Below are 18,810 nucleotides of genomic sequence, written 5' to 3' on the forward strand. Positions count from 1 at the left end.
GCAAATGCCATGATTTTATTCTCTTTATTGCTGAGTAAAATTCCATTATGTATAAATGCCACATTTTTTTTATCCATTCATCTATTGAAGGGCCTCTAGATTGGATCCACAGTTTAACTATTGTGAATTGTGCTGCTATAAACATTGATGTCGCTGTGTCCCTGTAGTATTCTGATTTTAAATCTAACCATGATTTCAGAGTGGCAGCACATAGCTGGAATAATCCATCAGAAATCCATTAAGAAAAAAAGTACTTATCCCTTTCAGTGAGGGATGTTTTTAGAATTATTACTTCTATTCATAAATTGTATTATTCAAAATGTTTTTATATCATTTGGATAAAGAAAAGAAATTGTAGCCTCTTAAGAAAAATAACAGTATTGTGCTTTTGGCCCAGCTCAATGATGAATTTAAGCTAAACTCTATTTTAAAGTCACTATTTAAATCACAGGCATTTTCAAAGGTAAGCAATATCTTGAAAGACATATTATATGTTTATAAAACAAATTTGATCAAAAACAAAAGTATCCCAGGCCAATTCTATTTAAAATCTCACATTTGAAATTTCCAACTTTAAGATAATCTTTCAACATCTCAATTGAAAATCATGTTAAAGAGAGACTGAGGGAACAGTAAGTCAAAATCAAATTCCAAAACAAAAATGTAGCCCCTGGTAGCCATGAGTTCCCCCAACCCATTTCCAGCCTATTTATTTCAATATTTTCTCTAATTCAGCTCATTTTCCTTTGCCTCACACCTCTAATCCTCACCCATCACTATAAATCCTTCCAATATCCAACGAACCACAGAACCTGCTCAAGGATGAGACTCTCCTTCTTCAACAATGCCAGCCCCTGGCTCCAACCTGTGGTCCAATGTTCACATGTCACCTCAACACTGGGTGCTACCTCCCCAGACACTAAATTCTAAACTCATGAGTTTATTTATTCAGGCTTCCAGATTCTGTGAAAGAAGCTAAGTGTCTATTTTATCATATGTAAAATTCAAAATTCCATAGTTGAAAGTAGCCAAAACAAGAATAACGAGCTAACTTCCAGTGAAGATTTAAGTTACATCAGGAATGATTCCTATGCATTGTCTCATTTTGTCCTCACACAGCCTTATAAGGAAGTTCTCATATTATGCCCCATATTCAGAGGCCCAGCAGAGTTAAGTAGCTTATTACCTATGACAAAGATGAATCTCAAAGGCAGTCAGCCACCCTCTGGGGCCCTTTCTCTGACTCACCACACTATCCTACCTTAGATAACTGATAAGCAGCTGAATAGCCAACAAATTCCAGACACTATTGTGAACAGTGATCACAGAGAACAGGTACATAGCCAGCAAATCAATCAAAATCAAAAGTATGACGTAGTTGAAATGCTAAAGAGCTATGTCGAAGTTGCAGTGCTTGCCAAACACACACACGCACACATACTTACACACACAAGGGAAATCTGCTGAAAATGCCTTTTCAGGTGTACCAGCATTAAGTATAAGGAGACATCAAAGAATATGCTATAATCTCATACATGATTTTACAACTGAAAATTAAGGACTTATTGAGTCTGCAACAGAAAAGATAAAAATCCATTGCTGCTAGAAAAATAACTCTATCAAGTCACCCACATTTCTTCAGATCTAGAATAACTCCAGAAATAGACACAGATGCAATCAATAGAACCACTCATGACCTGACTGGCAGGTAGAGAAAATGCAGTTTCAAGAACCTACAGAACCCAGCCCTGTGAACATGTTTTAACAGTTACTGATAACTGCACATACCAAACCCTGTTTTTATCTTCAAAGAAACTTGTATCAACCCCATAAATTGAACTGGATCATAAATTGTGGATAGCTATAAAGATTAAATTTTTAAAGTGTCTTAGTTTTCAGTTTCCCAGGCGTCACGACCTTGTCCTGAACACTTGGTGTCCCCATCTCTTTGCAGGGCTCTTGGAGCAGACAGATTAAACGGACATCACTTCACCTGCCCAGGATGATATATCTGCCTCCTGGGGGATTGGTCTTGACCCTCTTCCAACTGCTACCTAATGGTTCCACTGAGGCTGCCACAAAAATGCCAACAGAGAATGAGAGACAAAACCAGGATGCATGCAGAGCTTCAAAGATTTTAACCAGTTCCTTTCACTAGGATTCTCACCAAAAAAAAAAAAAAAAAAAGTCACCATACCCTTGTTAAAGCCCAAAAGGCACATGGAAAGTGACCTATCAGATAACATCACCAAAGACACATAAAGAAAACTTGATGAGGAAAAAGCATTTACTCAGACTGTCTCAGTGATATGACAATCTCAAAGTTCCTCTGAGAGACAGCGGTCTCAACCTTTCCTCCTTTGATGTTGCACAGCAACCTGAGTTTTCAGGGAATTCCAAAGTAATGATGAGAAGCTATTCATACTGTCTCCATCAGCTGCAGATGTATAAAATAAGATGTTTCCATGGTTAGGGAGTTAAAAACAAAAGTCCTTAGCATATATGGCAAGCTGATAATTTGGCAGCAAATGTAAGCCATTTTAATCATGTGCAACTCAGGTTCTTTTTAGTGAGTACTATTAATTGCTAAAAAGTTTTGGTGAACATTTGTACCAGCTACTCATCCACAGCCCCTCTGCCAGATTAAAATGAAAATGAGCCCCCTATCCAATTCTGCCACACAAGTTGTCTGATTAATTTTGTTAGCAAGTAAGAACAACAGTAATGTGAGCTTTTACTGCTAGCTGGAAGAAGTTCAAGCCTCTCTACAATTCTTGGTGTCACACTTAAACTTTTCCATGAAAGCTTTTTGGGAGACAGACACAATACCCTCAAGGCAGGATTCTGGTACTCTGCCTTCGGTGATAAGCTACCAGAAGTCTCCCAAAATAACAACTACCCCTCTTTCCCAGTGCTAAAGACTCTACCCAGGATTATTTAGGGATTAAGCCTGAACACCATAAGAATAGGCTATAGAATTCATGATCTCTTAGAATTTACTGATGCAACCATAAAAAGTGTCTTTTGAATTACTTTAGAATCTACATTTCTTCAAAACCTTTACATTTACCAATATGAAACTGTTGCTCCTGTCCATCAAACTAGCAAGCCAAAAAAATGCATCAATTAAAGAAATATACCTGGTATTCCCTATGCTAACTAATAAACCATTTTGGAAGGTGGATTTTCAAACGTAATGCTTGATGTCCACCTATAAGGTGTAGATTCTCTATTAGGGCATGTGACTAGAGTCAAAGCACTAGCTAACTAGGAATTGCATAATATGTTCTAAGCCAAAATATTTGAAATTAAATTAGCTGCATCACAAATAGATGGAGATGAATGGGGGTTTTAATAATTATTAGTGAACATGAATTATTTTCAAAACAATTCAACTCATCCCTATTCAGTTTGAAGACATCAAAAAGGTAATGTGCAAGTTCAGATGCTTCTACCTCTGGACTAAAGAGCAAAGCCTCCAAGAGTATATGTGAAAGGTCTTCTTGCCACTGTGTGTCAGGACAGAGCAATGGAGCAGAGTGTGCATGTGCATAGGTGTGCATGCTTGCATGTGTGAGTGCTCTGCATGAGTCCACACCCAGGGAGGTAAATATTTCCTTCTATTTTTTATTATGGTTTGTTCCCCATCTGGGTTGAATTTAATTTACAATCTTTGCTCCATTTCCTAGTGGAAGAGTCCTTCTTAGGAGGGGAAGCCTGAAATAAAGCTGAAGTCTTGAAGTTACAAACCAAGGAACTTCACTGTTTAGAATTATAGAATTTCCATGCAAAGCTGTTTCATCCTTTGAGTTTCAAAGCTAGAAAAGAGAAATTCAGCAAAACTAACAACTGTTACGAATGCACTATTAAACTGAATGCTTGATATTAGAACCCCTTAAATGGCATTGTTGGAAATGTTTGCATTACATGATTTGATTGATGTAACTATTAACTGTATGCCTACCATTATCCTCAATAATATTAATACACATATTTTGGATTTTGAACACAGTATTTGGTTTCTCAAATTTTTGAACAATGTAATTTTACCTTTAAATTTGAGAAGTCAGCTTCTTTGTTTGTTTGTTTGTAGTGTTCCTGGAGATTAAACAACTCAATCTAAGAAAATCTTCTAATTATCAGAGCTGTCCAAAGGTAGAATGCAATTTTTGGAAAGAAAGTGATTTCCTGGTTCCTAGAGGGAAGCTGGTTTTGATTCTACCTCTTTTCCTTCTGTTTCCAGATGCTTTCTTCTTCCACATCCCATTTCTCTCTGTCCACTGACATTTCCCTACTTCCCATTTCAAATACTAATCCACAAACACGAGCCCATATACTCCTGTCCACACACCATTCTGAATATACATATAGCTTGATTTCTTCTGACATAAGTTTCGAAAGGAAACTTTGCTGGCAAATTGTGTAGCAGAAAAAGAGGGGAAGAAATAAAGCTCAGAAATATAAGAAGATAGGTTTGTATAATGCAATTGGCCTAATTCTTAAAAAAAAATGACATTTACAGGTCCAGTTGAAGCCTCAATGTCTCTTAAATTCTACTTCTTAACATTTCCAAACTCATCCTTTCTGACTCTGTTTTACTTTCCTCTCTGCAAATCCTGTTCTTCTACCCCTGGAAGATTCTCACTTTAAATATGTGAATACTCTCTAATTCCTGCTTTCATCTCCTTTGAAGATCACTATTACTGGGCCCCTGGAGTACCTTCTCATGCACACGGCCTGAAGCACGCGTAGAGTACCAGGGTAGGTGCTGACTGATTATACCTCTTAGGAAAGGTAGGTTACTTCATCTACTGCTCCAAGCTGGTGCTAGGTAGCCTTGACGGCAGAGTCTATCCTGTCCAAAGTCTGCCTACTCGCCAAGTCTTTCCCTATTTGGAAATCTACTTTCCCTTTTCTGCTGTTCACTTACCTTCAACTCTTACCTTCACTCAAAATCGGAGATGATTGACATCTCTTGAACCCAGTTAATTAAGCTCCGCTTGTCCCCGTGTGGGGACTGCCAATTTCCTCAGCTCCTCTGGGTGAGTCACCTGGGGCAATTACCAGGAAAGCAGTTTAGCAAACTCCCTTTTCTATGGTGTTCAAATGATAAAATATTTGATTATATATTAAAAGAAAGACACACTTTTTCCCCTAAAGGAAGAAGGAAATGTCATTATTTTTATTGACTTTTGACTTTTTTTAATTTTTATTGACAATTTTCAACATAATATAAATGACTTTTTAGAATAAAAAATGTCTAACCTTTGTCTAGCTAAGAAGCTTTAAGTTCAAATAGCATAAAATCAACGCAATAATGCAACATGTATGTTCAAGGACAGTGACATTCTGAGAAAGCTTTACAACATTTGACTCCTGAGCAGCAAAGGAAGAATCAAAGATGCCCTTCTGAGAGGGTTTGATTTATAAACCTGAGCCCCGGTAATGCACATCAGAAAGGTACCTGAGGAGAAAAGCCATGAGAAGGTGAAGACCAGAAACGACATTACCGTAACGGGATCTTGACAAACTAAATTCATTTTGAAAAAGATAAGTTAGAAAAATTATTGCTGTAAGAGAAATTCTCATCCTCCCCTCTGCTGAATGTTATAAGAAAACTCTGGGCCGCCCTACAGCAGTAGTCTACTAATAGAACTTTAAAGTGTTAGAAAACAAGATATCAAGACTGGGAAGAAGTTGATTGACATACCCATCTACCAAAATGACACTCAACCAGCAGCTGCAAGCAGCAAAAGGATCTGTGCTGCGGGCATCTGTCCTCCTCATCCTGCCTTCTTCTCATCAGGGTGTTTAGGAAGCAGTTTGTGGTACAAGGTGAATTTATGTTCCATAATCAATAGAATCCTGCATATTGATGTGTGTTTTCTGTTTGATTAATATTTTGAGCACTATATTTTTTTTCTACTTTTCAAATTGATTCCTTTTAACTATAAGTGTTCTGTCATTTTGTTGATGATGCTCATGACATAAGAATCACAAATAATATTTTAAAAGTTCACTCCAGTGGATTTTTTGGCATGTACTGATGGAGATACAAAGATCAATTTGGCAGTTCTTTAAGTTGTTTACACGCCAACATACAAATAAAGCATGACACAATAAATCCAAGTAAAAAAATGCAAGAAACATAAAACAGATATTTTTTACAAAATGCAATTGATTCACGTAATAAATTCAGTATATAATAAAAAATACAACAGGTAGTATTATCTCCTTTCTATGTTCTAGGACCCCAGTGAACACCTAAAATCATAGATAGTACCAAATCTGACATATACTATGTATTTCAAGACAGTTAATCTGATAACCAAGATGGCTACTCAGTGGCTAATGGGCAGATAGTGTATACAATGTGGATACACTGAATAAAAGAATAATTCATTTTCTGGGTAGGATGTAGTGAAATGGCATAGATTTCATCATACTACTCAGAATGGCACAGGTTCTAAAATTTACAAATTGTTTAATTTTGGAAATTTTAATTTAATTTTTCAGATCTTAATTAACCACTGGTAACTGAAACCATTGAAAGCAAAACTTCAGATAAGGGAGTACTACTAAACAATAAAGAAATACAAAACAGTACACATAATAAGAAAATGTACATATGTACAAATAAATACACAATAAATTCAAGAAAGAAATGCAATACACACAAAATACAAAAAATACAAAATGTAATAAATTCAAGAAATAAACACAATAGACAAATACTCAAGTAATTCAAGTAATTTACACTCTAACCTATATAGTATAGCACCAAGTATAATTCCTTCTGAGTGATGTAAAGATCAAGCTTTCTATTTGTCTCTTCCCTGACTCCAGATTTAAAAAAATAATAAATCAACAAATATTTCTGGTTTTCAATACCCTTATTTATAAAATAAGAAGGCAATATTAGTCTGTATCATCTGTAGAGTGTTTAAAACTATAAATATTCTACAATTCTAAGTGCATTTATGTTTGAGGAGGAAGGATGAAGGAGTAGCAAACACAGCTAATTTCCTGCCCAATACAGAATCTCCTTCCTTCCTTTTGGGGGAAGTTGTAATATGCATGTTCTAGAAGTCACCATGTGAGATCTAAATGATAAGATATAAATAGAAATTGTTCAGTGGAGCTTTGGGGAATGTCTTTTAAGATAGAGAGACTTGGCTGGCGTTCCCTTGTGGCTGTCACCATTTATCAATTTTTATATGTCTGAAACATGTATATGAACCTGAAGGTACAGCAGCCAACTTGTGACCATAAGGTGGCAAACAAAGGGTCAAAATCTCACAAATTGAGAGAAAGCAATAGAATCATGGAATCAGCCTGGGGTTCTGCAGCATCCCTGGATTATCTACCCCAGTTTTCCTTGTGTATACATGTGTTCATGTGTATGTATATACATGTGTAATATGTAAGTCACTCCTGGTTGAGTTTTATGTAACTTGTAATATAAACGCAGTCCTAAATGATACAGAAAGAGAGCAAAGGAGACAGCACAATGGTTCACACCTGCAATCCCAGTCACTCGGGAGGCCAAGGTAGAAGGATCACAAGTTCAAGGCCAGCCTCAGCAATTTAGGGAGACCGGAAACAACTTAGGGATACCCTGAGTCATAAAACATAAAAAGGGTTGGGCTTGGGTTCAAGTCTCAGTATCGAGAGAGAGAGAGAGAGAGAGAGAGAGAGAGAGAGAGAGAGAGAGAGAGAGAGAGAGAGAGAGAACAAAAGTAAGGTAGAATTGCAGCAGTTACATTGTTATCATTATATAATATTTAAAACAAAACATAGTTGTCTTTGTCCAAAGTAACTTAGTTGCCTTTGGGAAGAGACTAGATAAGAAAACACTGTGGCAGGCATATCCCACTGTGTCCACAGCTAAACAAAATGAAGCATTTGTCAAGCACCTTCATTTTCAAAACCTGGGGAATAATTTTGTATTGTCTAGCACCACCCTTCATTTCAATGATAAATGATTTTCCTTCATTTCAATTATGTCAACAGCCACAATCTCCAAGTCATTACCTGAGATAAGAGCCCCAGATACCAGCAGAACCTTTGCCCACTGAGATGGTTCAGCAGGGTGGAGGCCTCATGTGGAGATCAAGCTCAGGAGGAACACAGCATGACCATGAGCTTAAACGTGGAGATACATGGCACCCTTTGCAAATACCAAGGCCTTAAATTGTGAATTGTATTGTTATCACCTCCCTCAAAAAAAGCCAGGAAAATAGTGAAAATGAGAAGCTGACTTCTTTTTAAAAATACTGAATGATTCCTTAGGAAATCCCCAAAACTTTATTCAATTGTTGGACAGAGAAAACTGACATTTTTGAATTATGAGTTCTCTTTTCCCCTTTCTGTCACATATGCCTAAATAAATAAGACCTTTTCAATTCATCAAAGCTATTAACCATTGTCTACTTGGCATTCATTGCTCAGTACTGGGAAAACAGAGGTGTTGGAGAAACAGAGGCACTTCCCTTGAGAAACGTAAAGAGCAGCTGCAGACATGAATGTCGACACTGTGGTCACGGCCACAAGAAAGCTGTGTATAAAGTATTATGGAAACAAAGCTAAGTGCTGTCAAATATGATCTTCGAAAACTTAGATATATCTACCACATTGATGTAAGCATCTCAATCAGGTGACCACACACCTCCACAAATGCCTTTTGGCACACAAATGCATCTATGCAAACTCTTATAACTCCCACCCAGATGGGCTAAGTTTCAGCCTTGTAAAAGTAGAGTAAGCTTATTCTTAGTATGTCTCTAAATATAATGTTTCCATTTTGAAATAACTTTTAAAAGCAGGAAGTAACATTTTTCACTTCTGCAGTGGGATTTCTTCTGTGTCCCCCTAAGAGATAACATCAGTGGGTTCCCCTTACAGTCTTTCTTGGATCAAACCAGTGATAAGTCTGTTACATATGGTAGCTCACACAGAGCACAGCGCCACAGGCCAGAACCCACCCGCTGCACAGCACCCACCTCGCTTCCACTACTTAACAGACACTGATTCAGCAAACCTCAGCACACTGGTGAGGAAGGGCCTCAGTATTTCTCAAGAGGAAAATTGTCTAGTGGTTAGAATCAACCGTGAGTCACAGAGATGCTAATCCTAGCACAGGTCCTGACTCATTCTGTGACCCTTGCCCTACGCTCTCCACCCATGGATTTCCCGAGATATTGGGGTACACTCCTCTCTTTATCAGTCATAGAAAAAGAGTAGAGATTATTTGCAAATTGGTGAGACCTAAAGCATTAGAGGCAAAGTGTCACAGATTTAGTGGCATAAATAAATGTTCATAATAAATAGTATTTTTTGAGTGCTAAACATCCTTTGGAGAAAGGATTGAAATTCAGAAATTAAGCAAGCACAATCAAAGCCTAGAGGAGCAGGTCCAGCCATGTCACCTTTTTCTCCTGCCTTACACAGTGTGTATTCTGAAGCCCAGTTAAACCCCTGTTCCAGGGGGCCCAGCTCTGAAATGCCCAAGTCAGTACTGTCCAATAGAAATGCAATGCAGACCACAACTGGGAATCACAGGTACAATTTTCCGTTTCCCAGTTAAAAAAAAAAAAAAGTCTTTAAAAAATAAAATCAGCTTCAGTAACATGCTTTATTTAGCCTAATATATTCAAAATGTCATTTCAATGTGCAGTCCATTTTTTTAAAATTATTGAGCTGGGCATGATGACGAACACCTATAATCCCAGCAGCTCCGGAGGCTGAGGCAGGAGGATGTTGCATTCAAAGTCAGCCTCAGCAAAAATGAGGTGCTAAGCAACTCAGTGAGACCCTGTCTCTAAATAAAATACAAAACAGAGCTGGGGATGTGACTCAGTGGTCAAGTGCCCCTGAGTTCCATCCCTGGCATACACACACACACCCCCAAAATATTGACTTAGTTTATGTTCTATTATTCTAATATTCAAATTACAGTGAATATCTTATACATACTGCATGCCTCCATTTAGACTAGCCACACATGAAGTGTTTCATGTGACAAGTAGTAGCTATTTTTTGGACAATGTAGGTCTATATTGACTCTTATCATTTCAGTCTCCCGGTGGAGATCAACATAAACTAAAATTCGGAAACTAAAGTTAACTAAAGATAAAAGATAATCCTTTTATTCTCCATGATCCTTTTTTTTATAAATTGTAGTCTTCTATATAACATCTCTCTGTCTTTCTATTCCATCTGGGACTTTGTTCTGACTAAATTTCTTTGTTCTTGACTAAATTTCTTCTGACTTTGTTCTGACAAAAATTCCTTTTCTGCTTGCTCGGCTAAGTAGGTCTAGGGGAATTATCAGTAGAGATTCTCTTATTGCTTGTAAATTATTTGTAATCCCCAAAGTTTTCTTTTTCCCTGCCTTGTCTGAAAGCACTCCCAACAGAAACTAGTCCCACGACTGGCTTGAGCTCGTTCCCTTGTAACCTGGTGAGCTCAGAGGAAGAAGCAAAAGAATCCTCATGATTCTCAAGCCTCACCCAAGAGGATGCACCCTCAATAATAGCCTGCCTTAAAATAATGTCTCCTTGAACTCTTACACATGGTAAAACATGACCAAATTGAGAATTTCCAGTGATGCATATTTTAACTGAGTGGGGCTGCGGTGAACCTAGATGTCCACAGAAAGCAACTGGTGATATGCAGTCGCTCCTTTTGAGGAAGCAAATAACTCAATATGTTGAAGCACAGAAACAGTGTTCATTAGAGCCTGGGAAGGGCACGGAGAGGTGATGGAAAGAAGCTCAAGATTAGATCCCAGAACACGGTTAGAGTGAAGGAATTATTTCTGGCTTTTTTTTTTTAAGCAAAGTAGGGTAACTATTAGTTAAAACAATCCATAAACCAACCTAGACACCTTTCAGTAGATGAATGGATAAAAAAAAAATGTGGCATATATACACAATGGAATATTACTCAGCAATAAAAGAGAATAAAATCATGGCATTTGCAGGTAAATGGATGGAGTTGGAGAAGATACTGCTAAGTGAAGTTAGCCAATCCCCAAAAAACAAATGCTGAATGTTTTCTCCATATAAGGAGGATGACTCATAGCGGCATAGGGAGGGGGAGCATGGGAGGAATAGATGAACTCTAGATAGGGCAGAGAGGTATGAGGGAAAAGGAAGAGGCAGGGGGTTAGCAAGGATGTTGAAATGTGATGGATATCATTATCCAAAGTACATGTATGAAGACACAAATTGGTGTGAACATACTTTATATACAACCAGAGATATGAAAAATCATGCTGTATATGTGTAATAAGAATTGTAATGCATTCCACTGTGATTTTTTTTAAAAATCAATTAAAATAAATAAACAATCCATAATATATTTCAAAATTAATAGAAGAGTACAAAGATCCCAATACATAAAAATAATTAATGACTAAAGAAACAGAAATGCTTATCTCCTTGATTTGATTATTACATATTATGTAAATGCATTTGATTTACCATTAAATTAACCCATAATGTTATACAAATTATATCTTGATTTTTAAACAGTAAGTGGTGACTAGACAAGATGTGAAGTGCAGATCTAGAAAGATCTCTGGCTCTCCAAGAGAAACTATGTTGCTCAGACTGCTAGATTGACTGTAGACAGGACTGCAATGGCCCCAGGAAGTATTCAGTATGCAACAGCTCTGTACTTCAGATCTAGCTTGCTGTAGACAACAAACCATGGAAACCCCTACGCGAAATTGTGAAATCAGTGGCAAGAAATTTGGATTCCATGCCACCAGAATTCATTGTCCCACTTGGAGAACACTCTTTGATCTGTATCACAGGTGAGACACTGGGATGCATCTGTGCTGAGGGCCATTACCAAGTAGGAATGACGCATCGAAATTTCCTTGCCAAGCGTACCCCATGCTGCTTAGAGGACATTCGATGGGACATTGCATGCATGCTTTAATAAGGTGACCTTGCTCAAGGACCAAGGCGGATCCAGGTTTAGAGCTGATCAGGTTTGAGGAAGTAACCGGCTCCTTGAGTTTAAGGCGTTGCCAGTTTAAGATAATGGGTTTTAGGGAAGTTGGAAGTTGAAGATTATTGCTGGGATTAGGGTGTTCCTGCTGCTTGTTCCCGTTGAGTTCTCGTGAGATTAAAATGGGATTTGGAGATAGCCTCGTGGAGTAGGTGAAGTGTGCGGGTAGACAGGAGAACACGTTTGCCCCTGGACCTGTGTGGAGGCGGTGTGAGAGCTGGAATAAAGAATTGCTGTTTGACCGACAAAGGTGTGTGGTGGCTCGTGATTCTGGTGCCAAGCCGAGACATTGGCCTTGGCACATCTGCAAGTCAACAAGGCCATGGCAACCAGAAAAGGATTATTTGGGGGAAGACTTTTCAAAAACAAGGAGGAGGCAGAACAATGTGGGTCTCATAGATGGTAACATTTTAGTGGCCAGCAAAAGTATGCATATATATGTGTGTGTGTGTGTGTGTGTGTGTGTGTGTGTGTGTGTGTGTGTGTTTGGAAAAGGAAGAGAATATACTGGAACATTTTTTACATCATTCTGGGGCCTCCTAGCTTTTACAAAACAGGATGTAGATTCCAGAAAAGAAGCATGAATCAGGCCACTATGGACTACTAGAAAGGTATGTCAGATGGAAGGCACCTGATTTCTCCTCCTTGTTCTTAGAGGGCAATATGATTTAGGTCTTATAGCTGTTCTTCATTGAAAGTATGTATAAGTTATTTTTAAATTGCCTTAAGGCTTACTAATGGAAAATGTATTAATAGAGGCCCAGAGCTTTCTTGGGAAAAGAAAGGCTTATAAGAAAGACACAGGGAAACTGGCAGGAAATAAACTAGATGTTAACACCCTCCTACGTATTTCCAACCACAGCACCTCCTTCTAGAGAGCAAATTTCTTCTGCCTCCAGCACCCAGTTAGATCTTGACAGAGTTTAGAGCAAAACATTACCCTGCCCCCTCAGTTCACATCCAACCTTGCTGGGCAGTCACCAAGGAGACCCAGAAAACACAAAGGTAACATAATAAGGACGGCCTGGGAGGCAGGTTAGACAGAGGTCCATGCTGGCACAGTAACAATATCCATGTGACCCCTACCTCCTGGAACCCTTTGTCAGGTACTTCACACCTAGTCCTTCTATGTACGGGTCTGCTGTGATTAAGAGAACATGATAAGTTGAATATGAAATATAAATGAATTTTATTATTGATTAAAATTTTCATCTGTCATAATCCATATTCAATACCCAATGCAATAACCAGTGACTGTTAGGTGGGCATCTATTTTTTGGTAATTAGCATTAGTTACTAATAAGTTTACCCAACTCTGGCCCACGGAGAAAGACCTCAGCCTTAACCCTTGGCTGAGTCTTTAAAATATAGACATTTGAAAGTGTTGTTTAGGTAATTACAGAGAGCAATAAAACACCAAATAATATCTATAGTCTGAGAGTCAAAAAACCTCATGTGATTAAAATGTACTGTTATTGTTTGCTATCAGGACATGAATCCTCCTTCCCTGTGGGGTTGCTGACTTCATCTCTAACATCTACTGTTTTGAAATACATAGTAGGTACAGTCGTAGAGGTTGTGAAAGGGCTTCAAGAAAGCCTGGTTGTTTAATGAGATCTCCAGTCACAAAAGTATAACATTTAATCTGTCAGGAACACAAAGTCCAGGCAGCCTCAAGGGTTTTTTTGAGCTAAGTGTGTTTCAAAAGTGCATAGATTGGTCTTTTAAACCTAGATACAAATTCCAATAGAAACAGTATTGTGAATGGCGGTTAGATTCCTTAGCCAGCCAATGATGCCCAAGGTCATTGGCACACAGTGTGTTTATTATAATCATGCTTGGAAAGAAGAATGCTGTAAAATTTCAGCATAATGATTCAGCTCTACATCAGCCTCTGCTTGCAGTTACTCATTGGAATATTGAAGTAAAACTTCAGCCATTCAGGCTCAGAACGTTTTTCAATGAAAACTATTACTTTTTTTTTTTTTAAATCTGATATGAGAAACGGGAATGTGTTTTATTTTGGAACTATCTAAAATTCTTTAGGTCTAATAAATTAATTACTCTGAGTGATTTGTTTTAGGGTCAAGCACAAGGTGTAACCATAAGTAATTTGAGTTATTTTCCTGGAAATTTAGTTCAGAAGACATTATCAAAGCAGGAACTCCAGAACTCAGCAATTGTAATAGAGCACTGTGTACTGCGGTTACTGTTAAGAAAACAACCCATTCATTTGAACCCAGAAATCTGCCTATGGTTTATGTATTATTTTTTATGTTCTCATCTTGTCTACTATAAAAATATCTAAGCAATTCTTTCAAACATCTATATTTTAGCCAGGTGTGATGGCGCATGCCTGTAATCCAGCAGCTTGGGAGGCTGAGGCAGGAAGATCCCGAGTTCAAAGCCAGCCTCAGCAAAAGCGAGGCGCTAAGCAACTCAGTGAAACCCTGTTTCTCAATAAAATACAAAATAGGGTTGGGGATATGATTCTGTGGTCAAGGGCCCCTGAGTTCAACCCTGGGACCCTCCCCTCCCCCCAAAAAAATAGACACTTTAAAGACTCGATCAGATAGTCAATTCTGTTAAATCCACTACATTTGCCAACCAGTTCCCTCACACTCAGTCAAAAGATTTCAGAACTATCTCATTTTTAAACTCCCAGCCCCTAATCCCATATTTTCCTCTCTTAAGAGAGAAAGGAAGTAAAAAAAATGTCTACAAAGATAATACGTTGCTCAGAAATGCAAGCATGCTCAACCATATACACTTAGGTAAAAACTCATCATACAAATAAAAGATAAAGAAGAGTGACTAAAAACTCTGACCTGTCTCCAAAAACAAAACAAAACAAAAAAAACAAGTATACCTTCCTGTAGTTTATGATTACAAAAAGAAAATCATCTAGCTCAAAACACCAAATGTAGGTATTGGCTTTTGTATGCTTTTGTATGTCTCCTGGTAAGAGACAGGAGACAAATAGAAGAATCAATTTGTGTCTATAAGATATAAAGAACTCCTACAACTTAATACAAACAACTCAATTTAAAAATGGGCATGGAGCATAAATAGGTATTTCCTTGCAGAAGATATGTGAATGTCCAATAACAACATGAAAAATTATCCACAAACTACTTATCAGGAAAGTAAGTGCACATAAAAATTATGCGATACTACTTTGCACTTACTAGGATGGCTATAATTTAAAAGTTTGACAAAATCAAATGTTGACAAAAATATTTTAAAAATCAGAACCTTCATACATATATTAATATGGAAATATAAGTTTATGCAGCCATTTTGAAATATAGTTGGGGAGTTCCTTAAATGGTTAAACAGTTACCATATCAACCTGAATTCTAACTAAAGTCAAGAGAAATGAAAGCATATGTACATGCTAAAATTTATAGGTGAATGGAAGCATTATTCTCAATATTCTTTTTTTGGCAGGGGCGAGGGGGTACCAGGAATTTAACTCAGAGGCACTGGGCCACTGACCCACATCCCTAGCCTTATTTTGTATTTTTTTTCTCAAAATAATAATAAGGTTTATGTTGTATAGTATTGTTAATCATGTTGCTACTTGTAAAACATACCATTGTGAAAATAATGATTATTTCTCTCAAATTGTCATAATATATATGCACTTTTTTATTTTTACACATGTACTTTTTTGCATTACAATTCTTATTACACATATATACCACAATTTTTCATATCTCTGTATATAAAGTAGGTTGACACCCAATTCGTGTCTTCATACATATACTTTGGATAATGATGTCCATCACATTCCACCATCATTGCTAATCCCTTGCCTCCTCCCTTTCCTTCCCACCCGTCTTCTCTATCTATAATTCATCTATTCCTTCCATGCTCTCCCTTCCTACCCCACTATGAGTCAGCCTCCTTATATCAGAGAAAACATTTGGCATTTGTTTTGGGGAGGATTGGCTAACTTCAATTAGCATTATCTTCTCCAACTCCATCCATTTACCTGCAAATGCCATGATTTTATTCTCTTTTATTGCTGAGTTATATTCCACTGTATATATATGCCACATTTTTTATCCATTCATCTATTGAAGGGCATCTAGTTTGGCTCCACAATTTAGCTATTGTGAATTGTACTGCTATAAACATTGATGTGGCTGTCTCCCTGTAGTATGCTGTTTTTAAGTCCTTTGGGTATAGTCCAAGGAGAGGAATAGCTGGGTCAAATGCTGGTTCCATTCCCATATTTCCAAGAAAACTCCATACTGGTTTCCATATTGGCTGCACCAATTTGCAGTCCCACCAACACTTATTGTTGTTTGTCTTCATAATAGCTGCCATTCTGACTGGAGTGAGATGATATCTTAGAGTACTTTTGATTTGCATTTCTCTAATTGCTAGAGATGATGAACATTTTTTCATATATTTGTTGATTGATTGTATATCTTCTTCTGAGAAGTGTCTGTTCAGGTCCTTGGCCCATTTGTTGATTGGGTTATTTGTTTATTTTGGTGTTTAGCTTTTTGAGTTCTTTATCTACCTTAGAGATTAGTACTCTATCTGATGTGTGAGGGGTAAAAATTTGCTCCCAGGATGTGGGCTCTCTGTTCACCTCACAGATTGTTTCTTTTACTGAGAAGAAATTTTTTAGTTTGATTCCATCCCATTTATTGATTCTTAGTTTTAATTCTTGTGCAATAGGAGTCTTATTAAGGAAGTTGGGGCCTATTTTGTATTTTATTCAGAGACAGGATCTCACTGAGTTGCTTAGTGCCTTGCTTTTGCTGATACTAGCTTTGAACTCTCAATCCTCCCCCTCAGCCTCCCAAGCTGCTGGGATTACAGGCACGTACCACCATGCCCGGATCTTAATATATTCTTAATAGCCAAAATAGAAACAATCAAAAAGGCAATTAACAGATTAATGCATGAGTAAATATGATATATCCATAAAATGGAATATTATTCAATCATAAAAACCAATGAAGTACTAATACATGCTACAACTTTGATTAACCTTCAAAGCATTCTGCTAAGTAAAGAAAGATAGTCACAGAAGACCACATATTATGATATCATTTACCAGAAATGTCTGGAATAAGCCAGCCTGTAGAGAAGAAAAGCAAATTAATGGTTACTGAGGGCTGAGAGGGCATGAGAGCATGAAGAGGTTCAGGTAAGTTACTGCTCATTTAATTCATTTGTTAGATTACACATATAAGTGAGATGATTAGTATTTGCCTCTCTGTCGCTGGTTTATTTCACTTTTTATAATGTCCTTCAACTTCATCCATGCTATCACAAATAATATGAGTTTCTTCTCTTTTAAAGCTGAGTACTTTTCCATGGCATATATACTTACGTGTGATTTTACTTTCCATGGTTTCAATCACACATGGTCAACTGTGGTTTGAAAATAGTAAACGAGAAGTTCCAGAGATAAGCCATTAATAAGTTTTAAATTGCATGCCATTCTGAGTAGCAAGATGAAATCTTTGGCCATCCAATTAGAACACCCTGTATATGCTATCCACCCATTAGCCACTTAGTAGCTTTTTTGGTTATCAAATTGTTATGATTTAGATATTAGGTGTGTCCCAAAAGTTCATGCATGAGACAACACAAGAAAGTTTAGATTTGAAATGATTGGGCTGTGAGAACCTCAACCTAATCAGTGCATTAATCCACCGATTGGGATTACCCTTAGGCAGCGAGGGTATGAATGGATGAGGTGGGTCACCAGTTTGGAGTTTGCATTTTGTCTGCAACAAGGAAACTCTAGCTTTTGCGCTCTCTCTCTCTCTCTCTCTCTCTCTCTCTCTCTCTCTCTCTCTCTCTCTCTCTCTCTCCTCTCCTCTCTCACCTTCTAGGTGCCATATTCTTAGCTGTTTCATCCTCCACACCCTTCTGCAATGATATTCTGCCTCACCTAGAGCGCAGAAGAATGGAGCCCACCACCTATGAACTGAGACTGAGCCCCAAAATAAACTTTTCCTTCTCTAATTGTTCTTCTCAGGTCTTTTAATCACAGCAGCAAAAAAAAAAAAAAAAAAAAAAAAAAAGCTAACTAAAACACAGATCACTGGTGGTATTACAGTGCTAGGTTCAGGTAACCTTTATTTTACTTGTTCATGGAACAAGAGTAATCATCCAAAGGAGACACCAAAGTATAAAACATGGGAAGACACATCAGCTGTGATACTACATGGGAACACCGCAGTGTGTCTAGGAAAAACACATAGCACATACAGGATTCAGTACTATCTGCAGTTCAGGCATCCACAAAGCTCTTGTGCCCCTATGGATAAGGGGGACTGCTGTGTATACACATTTTCTTAATCCGTTTATCTACTGGTGAACGTTTAGGTGATTCTTTATCTTGGTTTTCATGAACGAGGCTGACATGATCATGGAAGTTCAGTTATCTCTTCAACATCCTAACTTCAGTTCCTTCAGATGTATGAACTGCAGTGGAATTATATTATGTGGGTTTCTTAATCTGGGGACAATGACAGAGTTGGGAAAGTATGAGGAGTCTAGGCAGCACATGAAGTTATATGTCAATTTTTTTTTCTGTGAGTCCTGAAAATAGAGAGGCACTTTACAGCATTTGTTATATTCTCAGGGTCTTTGAATAAAAAAATGGTTAAAGAAGCTCATCCTTGAGTCTTTCCTAGAACACTATTCTTCATCCTTTTTATACTCTATAGAAAAGGAGAGTGAAGTAGCTAAGTCTGACTTAATGGGAAAGATTGATTAATCTTCCATTAGCTCTCCAAAGACTATAGAGACATG

General features: G+C 37.6%; 2 long non-coding RNA genes across 3 annotated transcripts in view; both read right to left on the minus strand.

Annotated features, from left to right (window-relative positions):
• LOC144366894 (uncharacterized) overlaps positions 1-18,810 on the minus strand; it is a 272,715-nt gene that overhangs the window by 173,226 nt on the left and 80,679 nt on the right. The window lies entirely within an intron of this gene.
• The window catches only part of LOC144366893 (uncharacterized), an 82,234-nt gene that overhangs the window by 14,123 nt on the left and 49,301 nt on the right, over positions 1-18,810 (minus strand). The window contains exon 2 of one of the 2 annotated variants that reach the window (XR_013426059.1): positions 4,944-5,051. This is a non-coding gene — a long non-coding RNA (uncharacterized LOC144366893). Of the gene's footprint in view, positions 1-4,930; positions 5,052-18,810 lie in introns of both variants that reach the window. The other variant, XR_013426057.1, reaches the window with a different exon arrangement.

The sequence above is a fragment of the Ictidomys tridecemlineatus genome, chromosome 1 (assembly GCF_052094955.1).
Source record: "Ictidomys tridecemlineatus isolate mIctTri1 chromosome 1, mIctTri1.hap1, whole genome shotgun sequence".
In the NCBI taxonomy this organism is placed as follows: Eukaryota; Metazoa; Chordata; class Mammalia; order Rodentia; family Sciuridae; genus Ictidomys; species Ictidomys tridecemlineatus.